The 9,601-nt window shown below is 45.1% G+C and overlaps 1 protein-coding gene across 5 annotated transcripts in view; it reads right to left on the reverse strand.

Annotated features, from left to right (window-relative positions):
- LOC311599893 (uncharacterized protein C1orf141 homolog) overlaps positions 1-8,594 on the reverse strand; it is a 58,912-nt gene extending 50,318 nt beyond the window's left edge. Inside the window, exons 1-2 of one of the 5 annotated variants that reach the window (XM_084785985.1) lie at positions 8,464-8,567; positions 5,430-5,568 (exon numbers count right to left, since the gene is read on the reverse strand). The gene's annotated coding sequence lies outside the window, so the exon portion shown is untranslated. Of the gene's footprint in view, positions 1-5,429; positions 5,656-5,703; positions 5,895-8,463 lie in introns of those variants that run through there. The other 4 variants (XM_084785984.1, XM_084785986.1, XM_084785987.1 and 1 more) reach the window with 4 other exon arrangements.
- Between the last annotated feature and the right edge of the window lie 1,007 nt (positions 8,595-9,601).

Below are 9,601 nucleotides of genomic sequence, written 5' to 3' on the forward strand. Positions count from 1 at the left end.
TTCAATTCAGGGCACAGCACGTGGTGATTATGTAGGCATAAGGGGAGAATCTCTTTCTGTTATTGTCCCAGGTACATTCAGAGCTGTGTTTGCCATGGAATCAGTTGCAGAATTTCAAATGTACTCAATTGTTTTGTTTTTTGTTTTTTTAATAGGGAAAGACCCCAGAATTCCAAGCTTGTAACATGAGAGCCAGATGCGGGCTCCTCCTGGAAGTAAGGCTGCGTGACTGAACATCTGTTCTCTCCTGTCATGTTGTAATTTTAATGAAAGGAAAGCAAAGACCTCACCTTCGTGTGGTTAACTAAATTTAAATTGGCCCATTGGTGCATAGCACTTAGCAGACACCTAGAAGCAGATAATCGGAAAGTCCTCATTGAGGGTCAAGTAATGCATATGAGCTGGGTGCACATCAAGATCTGGTCTAATTTGTCTCCATTTTCAGACGAGTAAGTTGAAAGTCACACAGAATTTTATCCGTTCAGTGCAAATGCTTACCAGTAGAATCTCAGCAAGAGTACAGGTGTAGTGGAGGCTGGCAAGATGGCTCAGTGGCTAAAGCACTTGCCACACAAGTCCGAGGGACTGAGTTCAGACCCCTAGGTGATGCTGTGTGGGCAAAGCTAATCACCTGTAATTCTACACCAGGAAGATGAAAACAGGTAATCCTTCCAGCGAGCTGGCCAATGAGAGTAGCCCTGTTGGTGAGGTCCTGGCCTTGTCTGGGAGATATTTTCTCAAGAAATAAGGCAGATGGTTGGTTCCTGGCATCCATCTCCAGCTTCCACACATATATCCACACAGGTGTCCTGACCCAACATGCATTCATACACAAGTGAACATGCTAACACACACACACACACACACACACACACACACACACACACACACACATACGAAAAATGGAAAAAAAATGAATGCAGAATTGGTAACCCAGTACTTGCTCTTACATTTATTTTCAAAATTTTGGGCAAATGAGTGCATGTGTTTGCTCAGTAAATTGAACGGGACCTGGTGGCACTTAAGTGTAAAAACAACCACGGCTCACTGGAAGTACTGAACTCACCAGTGTTCTTAATGAACACCAGTTAATGTCATTACTGAGCTTCCTTCCAGTTCAAAGAGCTTTTCCATATTCCTCCCGTATTATCCTGGACACTATCCAGTTAATATTACAAGGGACAGGGTCATGCCGGAAAGGCAAGGCTTTGGACTCACATTGTTTGCTACTTCATTAACTCTCATCTGCTCTTTTCCTTCTCCAACTACTGCTCCTACTCTGAATTCTGTCTATATGAACTGAATGAGATAAATTCGGATCTTTTGAGACCAAATTCACCTCTGTGTGGGTGGACTCTGATAATTACCCAGTTCTGTAGTGGACACTAGCGTTGAGGCATTCTGAGTGCAGCCAGTAGGCTGGGAAGGATGCCTCTTACCCTGTTGGGATAAGATCTAAAAATGTTGAAGGTGTGGCTCTGTGTGTGTGTGTGTGTGTGTGTGTGTGTGTGTGTGTGTGTGTGTGTGATATATGCACAATATGTGCATGTGTGCTGAAGGAGGATGTGACGTGTCCTGCTCTGCCACTCACTGCACTATTCCCCCCACACAGAGCTTGACAGTGACCCTGTCTCTCCCCATGCCCCAATGCTGAGTACAGCCATGCTGGACTTTTTAGGTGCTGGAGATTTGAACTCAGGCTCTCACACCTGCACAGCAAGCGTTCTTGCCGCCGATTGAGCTACCTTTCCAGCCTCCAAACTTGATTTTTAAATGTTGAGCCTCTGGGCCTCATGTGGATGTTCCACCCAAGAGGGGGTTTTTAATTCAACTCCGTTTTCTCGATGACACGCACACACCCAGCCCTTCTCTTTACATCAATTGCTGCCCTGCATTCAGATACTTTACAAATATGAATTGTTGATGCTTCCTTTAGTTCCTCCCCATTTCTATCTCAGAAGACCCCATGCCACCTAGTGGACATTAGACACCTTTATGGTGCTGTAACAAAAAACCTCAGACTGAATACTTTATGAAGAAGAGAGAGTTATCTATCTACGCCATAGTTTTGGAGCTGAAGTCTAAGATGTGGGTGTTTCATTTGTTCATCTCCACAGCCAAGACTCTCCTCTAACCAATGGGATCTCATTAGCATCTCTCAGGCTTCTGGCTCACACATGGGGGCCTCATAGCAGTCCTCCTCCTCAGCCATGCTACAGAATGAGTAAAAATAAAAACTGGGATCCCCTCAGAACTCCAAAGTCAAAACTAGGGACTGAAGATTGGGAATCCTCTCTTTTCCTGGGGACTGAGATGTGCTTGGCAAGGACTTGACTGCCGAGTCTCCAGTGTGGGGATCTACTGGGGTGCGTGGGATGTGCTGGTGTCAAGCATTTTCAGCATACAACTGCATACATTATTGAGTCCTGGACTCTGGTCATCTATTTTTTAAAAAAATATATTTATTTGTTTTAATGTTTATGAGTACGCTATCTTCACACACACCCAGAAGAGGGCACCAGATCTCATTATAGATGGTTGTGAGCCACCATGTATTGTTGGGGACTTGAACTCAGGTCCTCTGGAAGAGCAGGCAGTGCTCTTAATCACTGAGCCATCTCTCCAGGCCCTGGTCATCTTTTTTAAGTGTTCCTCTGATGCAGGTCTTCTTCAAATCTGGGTTTGCTTTCTACTTTACTGGAGAAGCCCCTCACCTCTCAGGTAAACACGCACAAGCACTTTGCCATAGGCTCCATGTTAGCTTTCTTCTTAGCTCTTCCTATATTATCCAAGTAGCCTAAGTTTACGACTTGTTCAGATTACTACGATAGTTTGGCATTTCCTCTATATATTTGATGAATCCAATCTATTCTTCATAAGCTTGAATTGGTTTTTTTTCCCCAAGAAAAATATGATTTGTCTTCCTATTTAAAGCTTCAAGGCCTTAAAAGACACAGTAAACACCACCAAACTCTTTGGTGTGTTATGTAAGGCTCATAGTGTGTTTCTGTGAATTGAGCATCACGTGATCATACACACTCAATTCCCTAGCCACAACTGTGGCTAGGAGCAACTGTGACTCCTCATGGGTGTTCATCTTCTATTACTGGTTACTTCACTTTAATATTCTCTCTTTATGGGGCCAGTCTTCCCCTCCCTGGATTCCTAAGTTCTTTTCATCAAGCAATCCCTCCGCTGGGTGTCCCTGTACACCACGATTTGAATAGCAATGTCTGTGTGCAGAAGAAAGCCTGGTGGCTCCCTTCTTCGCACTATGCAGTTCTTGAAGGCAGGAACCACACCGAATCCATCTCTGAGTCTCTAGCACCCTTACAGCTTGATTAAGTGGTTAATTACCAGAGAGAAAATGGACAGCTGTGAATTCTGTGACTGCCTTTGGCCTTCCCAAGGCTGTTGCCTTTAACAGTGTGCTCACGAGATTCTTCAGGGCCAAAACTTCAAATGAAAAAGACCAGTGGTTCTCAACCTTCCTAACGCTGTGACCCTTTAATACAGTTCCTCATGTTGTGCTGACTCCAGCCACAAAATTATTTCATAACTGTAGTTTTGCCCTTATGAATTGTAGCGTAAATATCTGATATGGAGGATATCTGATATACAACCCCCCAAACAGTCACAATCCACAGGTTGAGAACCACTGAAAGAGAAAATGAGAAAGAAGACTCGAGGGACAGTGAGAGGAAGAGTGTACACTGGCAAACACTGAACACATGTATTTATGAGCAGCACGAAATGAACCCAAAAGATTGTAGTATACACACACACACACACACACACACACACACACACACACACACACACACCAGTAATAATAAAAGAAGGTGCGGATTTGAGGAGGAGGTGCAAGAGGGTAGTTGTGGGTCCTGGGAGGAGTTGGAAGGGCTGTTAGAAATTATGTAACTACAGTACTCCTGCACAAAATTTCTCAAAAACAAAACAAACAAAACAAAACAAAAAAACCAACCTTAAACAACTGAAGCAAACAAAATGGGACTAACAAATCCACCAAACTACCAAACAATTCCTCTTTTCTCCCCACCTTCAAATGTACAAGAGCATCAGTGTCCTGCTTGGGAACATGGACTCTCGTCAGACTGACTGTGCTTAAACACCTAGCTCCATCACATGACAGCTGTGTGGTGGTGAGCTTGCTACTTAACCTTTTGGTGTGGCCCATTTAAAAAGCTGAAACAATAAACGTATAGATGATAGAACCCATGGAGTTGTTATCAAGCTTAACTGTGCAGTTATAAGTGGGCGGGTAATTGTTAGATAAGTAAAACTACATAATAACAGTGCAGGGCTTTCAATTCTGCAGTGGCGGGGATCAAAGCCACCAGCTGCAGAAGAGAGGCGACACAATGGAGAGAGCCTCAGTGACCCACCACAGCACCAGATGACCTACTTCTTTTCAGCAAGGCAGTCAGCCCCTCCTTCCTGCCCCAGGCTGTGGAGAGCTGTCCATGGTGGCTATTCCTGCCTTAGTCTATTGCTGAGGGAGCAGACACTTTTCCTGCCTCAGACGCCTTACTGCTACCATGGGAGCTATCCACCATGACGGTGCCTTTCCTGCTTCAGCCTACTGCCTTCACAGGGGAAATTTTGCACTCTTTGTATACTTTATAGCCCCTCACCACAGAAAAGTGGCCAGACTCCTGCTTGAGGATGCTCCAGCATGCCAGCTCCTCCCCCGGACTTCTGTACCTGTCATCTCCAGTCCCTCAGAAGGACTCATTCCAGATTATGCTAATTTGAGGTGAAAAGTCTGGACAAAACCCCACTAATACTTAATCAAGAGAATCAACCAATCCCTGAATAGGAAAGCCCATTAATCCCTACGCTCCCCAAACTCAGGACTTGAAATCCCACCAGTCCTGCCCTAGAAAGCTCCAACCCCCACCCCCAAGAAACCCTATATAAAGGCGGTTTCTGCCCAGTTCCCTGCTGCTTCTTCTGGGAGCAGAGGCAGTCACTCCTGGATTTGTCCCTCCAGTAAATCTAGATTTACTTATCTCTAAAGAGATTTTAATGCCTGGTGTGACTCTCTCATCAGAAGAGGAGAAGAAAAGGAGAAGAGAAGATGCTCTTGGCTCCTCAGCTCCTCCCTGGGAGCTTCAACATCTCTGCAGAGGAAGCCTCTTCTCAGAGCTGTGTGGTTCCCTGAGCTTCCGAGTCCCAGGATACCATTCTTTCCGTGTACCAGGAAGGCAAACCAAACAACAGCACTTGGTGTCTTGACTCGAATACCCTTCCCTTGGGACACTGCTCCACCTCAGAGTTGGGGTACCTTCCCAGGCCTCAGAGTTGTGGGTTTCCTGGACACCTTCCCACCTCATCAGGAAGGCAGGCCAACCCAACCCCCCCAACCCAACAACAACAACAACAACAATAACAACAACAAGACTTACTACTTAGAAGCTAGGTGTGTGTGTCTGTCTCCTTTTTATAACTGTAGCAGAAAACGTCTTTTTGGGCTGCACAGCACCTCATCTTTGCCATTCCTGCCACGATGTGACCAACAGAGATCTGCGTTTGTCCCCCGTCCACCTGTTTACGATGTGACCAATGAGATCTGTGTTTGTCCCCTGGTCCACCTGTTTACTTCAGCTACACTTACGCTGACTTCCTCAGAACTCAGCAAGTGATGAGATTCTCACAGTCATTGGTTTTTTTTCCCCTCACCTAGCAACCCCGTGTCTTCTGTACAATGGCTTCCCTTGATCTTGCTTCCTTACTGCCCCTATCTTCCTCACGGTCTTATGCTGAATTTTAGGTCAGATTCTTGTTTATCTTTTTACCTCTGTGAGATGAAACTAAAGCTCTGTGTTACGAGACCCACAATGCCCTACAACTGCCAAGGAAGAACACCATGTTCAGCATGCCTGTGTCTCCATTCTGGGGTCTCAGCAGTGAACAACAGTATTGTGGTCAGCAGTTGGCATGCTCCTTTTGATGGATAATAACTTGGGGTGGGAGAGATGCAGTCACTTCTAAAATCCACAGAGCTCTGTCTAACGCTCTCTCATGCTCTTACACTTTGGGGACAGTGATCTCTTCTGGAATATATGGTTCTTAGATGTCACAAAGGCAACCTTCCAGATGCTTGGGGTTAGAACACACCTCAAGGCTGTCCCACTGCTCCTTGAGCATCGGGGCTCTGATTTCCTCCTTGTTTTGACTCCGTTGTCTCCCTTCAGCCCTTCGGGTCTCTGCTTTCCCTCCCCAGGTCGCTGCAGCACTCCTAGCCCACTGATTTCCTACCTCTAGCCATGTCCCCTGCCCTTCGAATGTTGGTCACTCACAATGCCATTCGGGCAGCCTGTCTTATAGAGCAACGGTCAGGTCCTGCTCTAGCCCACAAGCCATGACTTGCTCCACCTTATCTGCAGAATGGGCCCCAGGTTTTCAGATGATACCCAAGAAAAGACAACGCAAGATGCAGCTCCATCTACCTTTCCCGTTTACTCCCTCCGATACCCTCTTCATTTCCTGCCAGGCGCATCCCATCCATTCCTGCCTATGTTCTTGCCCTTAACTATTCCTTCCACTCTGATCTCTTTTTAAGTGTCCTCAAATTGAGAGTGCCTGTCAACTCCCAGTGCAACGCTGCTTTCCTTTGCCAGCCTTCCCTTGGCCGCCTCTCTCTGTCTTGGTGACATCACTTTCTTTTGTGTGGAGCACTATGCCATACTACTTCAGAGATCCTACCACAAAGATCCACTCGTGGAATCACCCCTTCCACTGTGTTGAAGTTCATTTGCAGGAGGAACTTGAGCTACTTCCCTCCGGATTCCATGGCCAGTATTTTACATTCAAATGCAACCTGAACAGTACAATTTAATCTTGAGATGTCTCCAAGTAGAAAGGCTTATGGGTGAGCACCCAGTGCATCCACCACAGCTACTATTATTTTGTGATGAGTGTCTTTCTGGAGGGTGAACTATCAAGTGGGGTGGATTGTTATAAAAATACAGCTTTTGCCAGATTAAACTTGGTAAAATAGTTTTTAAAGGTAACTTGGATTTTGGGTTTCAAGCTTATTGATTTTTTCTTTAGTGTGTGTGTATGTGTGTGTGTGTGTGTGTGTGAGAGAGAGAGAGAGAGAGAGAGAGAGAGAGAGAGAGAGAGACAGACAGACAGACAGAGAGACAGAGAGAGAGACAGAGACAGGCAAAGAGAGACAAGAGAGACAGAGATAGAGAGAGACACAGAGAGAGAGACAGAGAGAAGACATGTTCTTATATTATAGCTATTATAGCCTAATCTGGAATTTTCTAGTCCAATCTGGACTTGAACTCATGTCAGTCCTTCTGCCTCAGCCTTGCTGGGACTTACAAGCATAAGACACACACACACACACACACACACACACACACACACACACACACAGATTTTTTAGGGACACAATTTCATTTTAACAATGCGCTCCTGACCCTGAGACTAAAAGTAAAAGCAAACCCCAGTCTTATCACCATTCTAGGCTCCCTGGAAAGGTTTCTTCAGGAAGTTCCAAATGCATGTTGAGGGAGTTCAGGAAAACCAAGAATATGTAAACTCTTAAACAGCAGAACCAAGCAACTACCAAGAAAGCAGAGACTTAAATAAAAATTGACTTCTTTTGTTTTCCTTCATCAGCTCAAACATTTGTCCCTGGGAGAAAGCCCAGTGACAGACAAGGCTGGACATATTTTGATTTTTTTTTTTGGTCTGGCACATTCTACTCAATGCTGCTGGGATTACAGTGAGCTGGCCCTTCATTTGTCAACTACTTTTACTTCCACTTGCTGGTGGGATAGCTGGCCAGCTCCCTCAGTTCTATAGGTCTGCTTTGACTAAAGGTCCCTAGCTCCTTTCATGAGTCTATGTGAACCTGTATTTCAATTCTCTGAGTAAGAGCGCAAGACCTGGACATGTCCTCTGACCACTGAGTAACACGGGGGAGTAACCAGTCAGAGAACAGCCGCTGTGAAATCACACTACACTTACCACAAGACTTGATAGAACTCTTTCTAGCCAGTCCAGGTTGCTTCCCCTCAGCAAGTTGGAAGTCTAACCGTAAATGCTGTCCTGACCATGTCACCTGCCTCCTGTTCCCTGCAAAGGCAAGCAAGGAAGCCACCTCAAACACTCTGCCTATAGTGTGTTAGCAAGAAGCCAAAACCAGAAACAAAGTTGATAAAACTCCCTGAGCTTCAAGACAGAAAGAACAAAAGGGGGGTTTTCAAAGAACCCAGACAAGCTTGTTGGCTGCACTAGCACTTCAGTCTCATTCACTCGGAGCATGCTCTTCCATTACTTCACAAACGTGAGGTGGTCCTCACCCAGACCCACCTGTAAGTTCATTTGCAGGAGGACTTGAGCTACTCCCCTCCGAATTCCATAGCCAGTATTTTACATTCAAATGCAACCTGAACAGTACAATTTAATCTTGAGATGTCTCACCTGTAAGGGCCACAGAAAAGCTCTCTCATGACTCTGAGCTTCTCGACTGTTAGCTCCTCCTCCAATCACTGAGGTCTATCCACCTTTGTCTTCTGGCTTGCTTGCTTGCTTTTCCTCACATTGCTAAGATCACAATGCATCTTGTAGCCATAGCAACCACCTCCAGAGCTTTTCCATTCTGAGACTAGTATTCTTACTCGCCAAGGCATTTCACCCATAAGCTCTTGTCACTCAAAGCCAACGTGGCTTACCAAGTACTCCCTGTGCTGAAGCAATGGAGGGAGGGAGCCTAACTTGAGATGATGTCCTAGAGAAAGGAACTAAGGGCAGTCACTTTGCGCCTGCTACTGCAATTCCTTCTTCCTTTTGTGTTTCTCCCAGAAATGGGGAAAATTTAAATAAGAAGCCTAAAACTCATATGCAGCTTGCAGATTTGAATGGAAATTGGCAGCCTGTATTTGGGTATTTAATGGGAAATTCTTTTCATTACTTATGTCATTAAAAAGATCCATTCTTACCTACAAGGCCAAGAAGCATCTGATGTATATAGTAAGATCAGCCTTGTACACACACACACACACACACACACACACACACACACACACACACACACACCATTCACATGTCTCACAGAATTACAGTCTAAAGGTGACTACCTTGCAAACAGATTGCATTTGGTCAGGAATGGTGATAATTTTATATAAAAATGGATTAAATTTTCAGTCAAGAGTTCTTTCAGTAAACATTTTGAGAATGTATCAATGCATCAGAATAGGCAAAAGGAAAACTTAAAACAACTAGGGCTAATGATGGGACCATGTCAGGGGCCTGCACTCTGAAACGAATTTCTTCAACACTGTAAATGGTTGTTAGGTTGGCAAAGTGTGCAGTGACAGGGCACCTGCTCAGTGGTGGCGAAGCCCCGGCTTCAATCACCCACTGGCCAGATAATAATCTTTAAAAGCCACCCTAAAAATAAGAGAAAGGAAAGAAAAAAAAAAGCTAGAGATTGCTAGTCACACTCACAGCCGACGCACAGGCATCACGAACTCAACTTGTTCTACATCCTTATCGTACAGGAAATACGATAATAAACCAGATAAGGTGGTTTGGCTCTATTATTCGTTAAACTACGTAC

This window comes from Acomys minous (assembly GCF_964271855.1).
Source record: "Acomys minous genome assembly, chromosome: 6".
NCBI lineage: Eukaryota > Metazoa > Chordata > Mammalia > Rodentia > Muridae > Acomys > Acomys minous.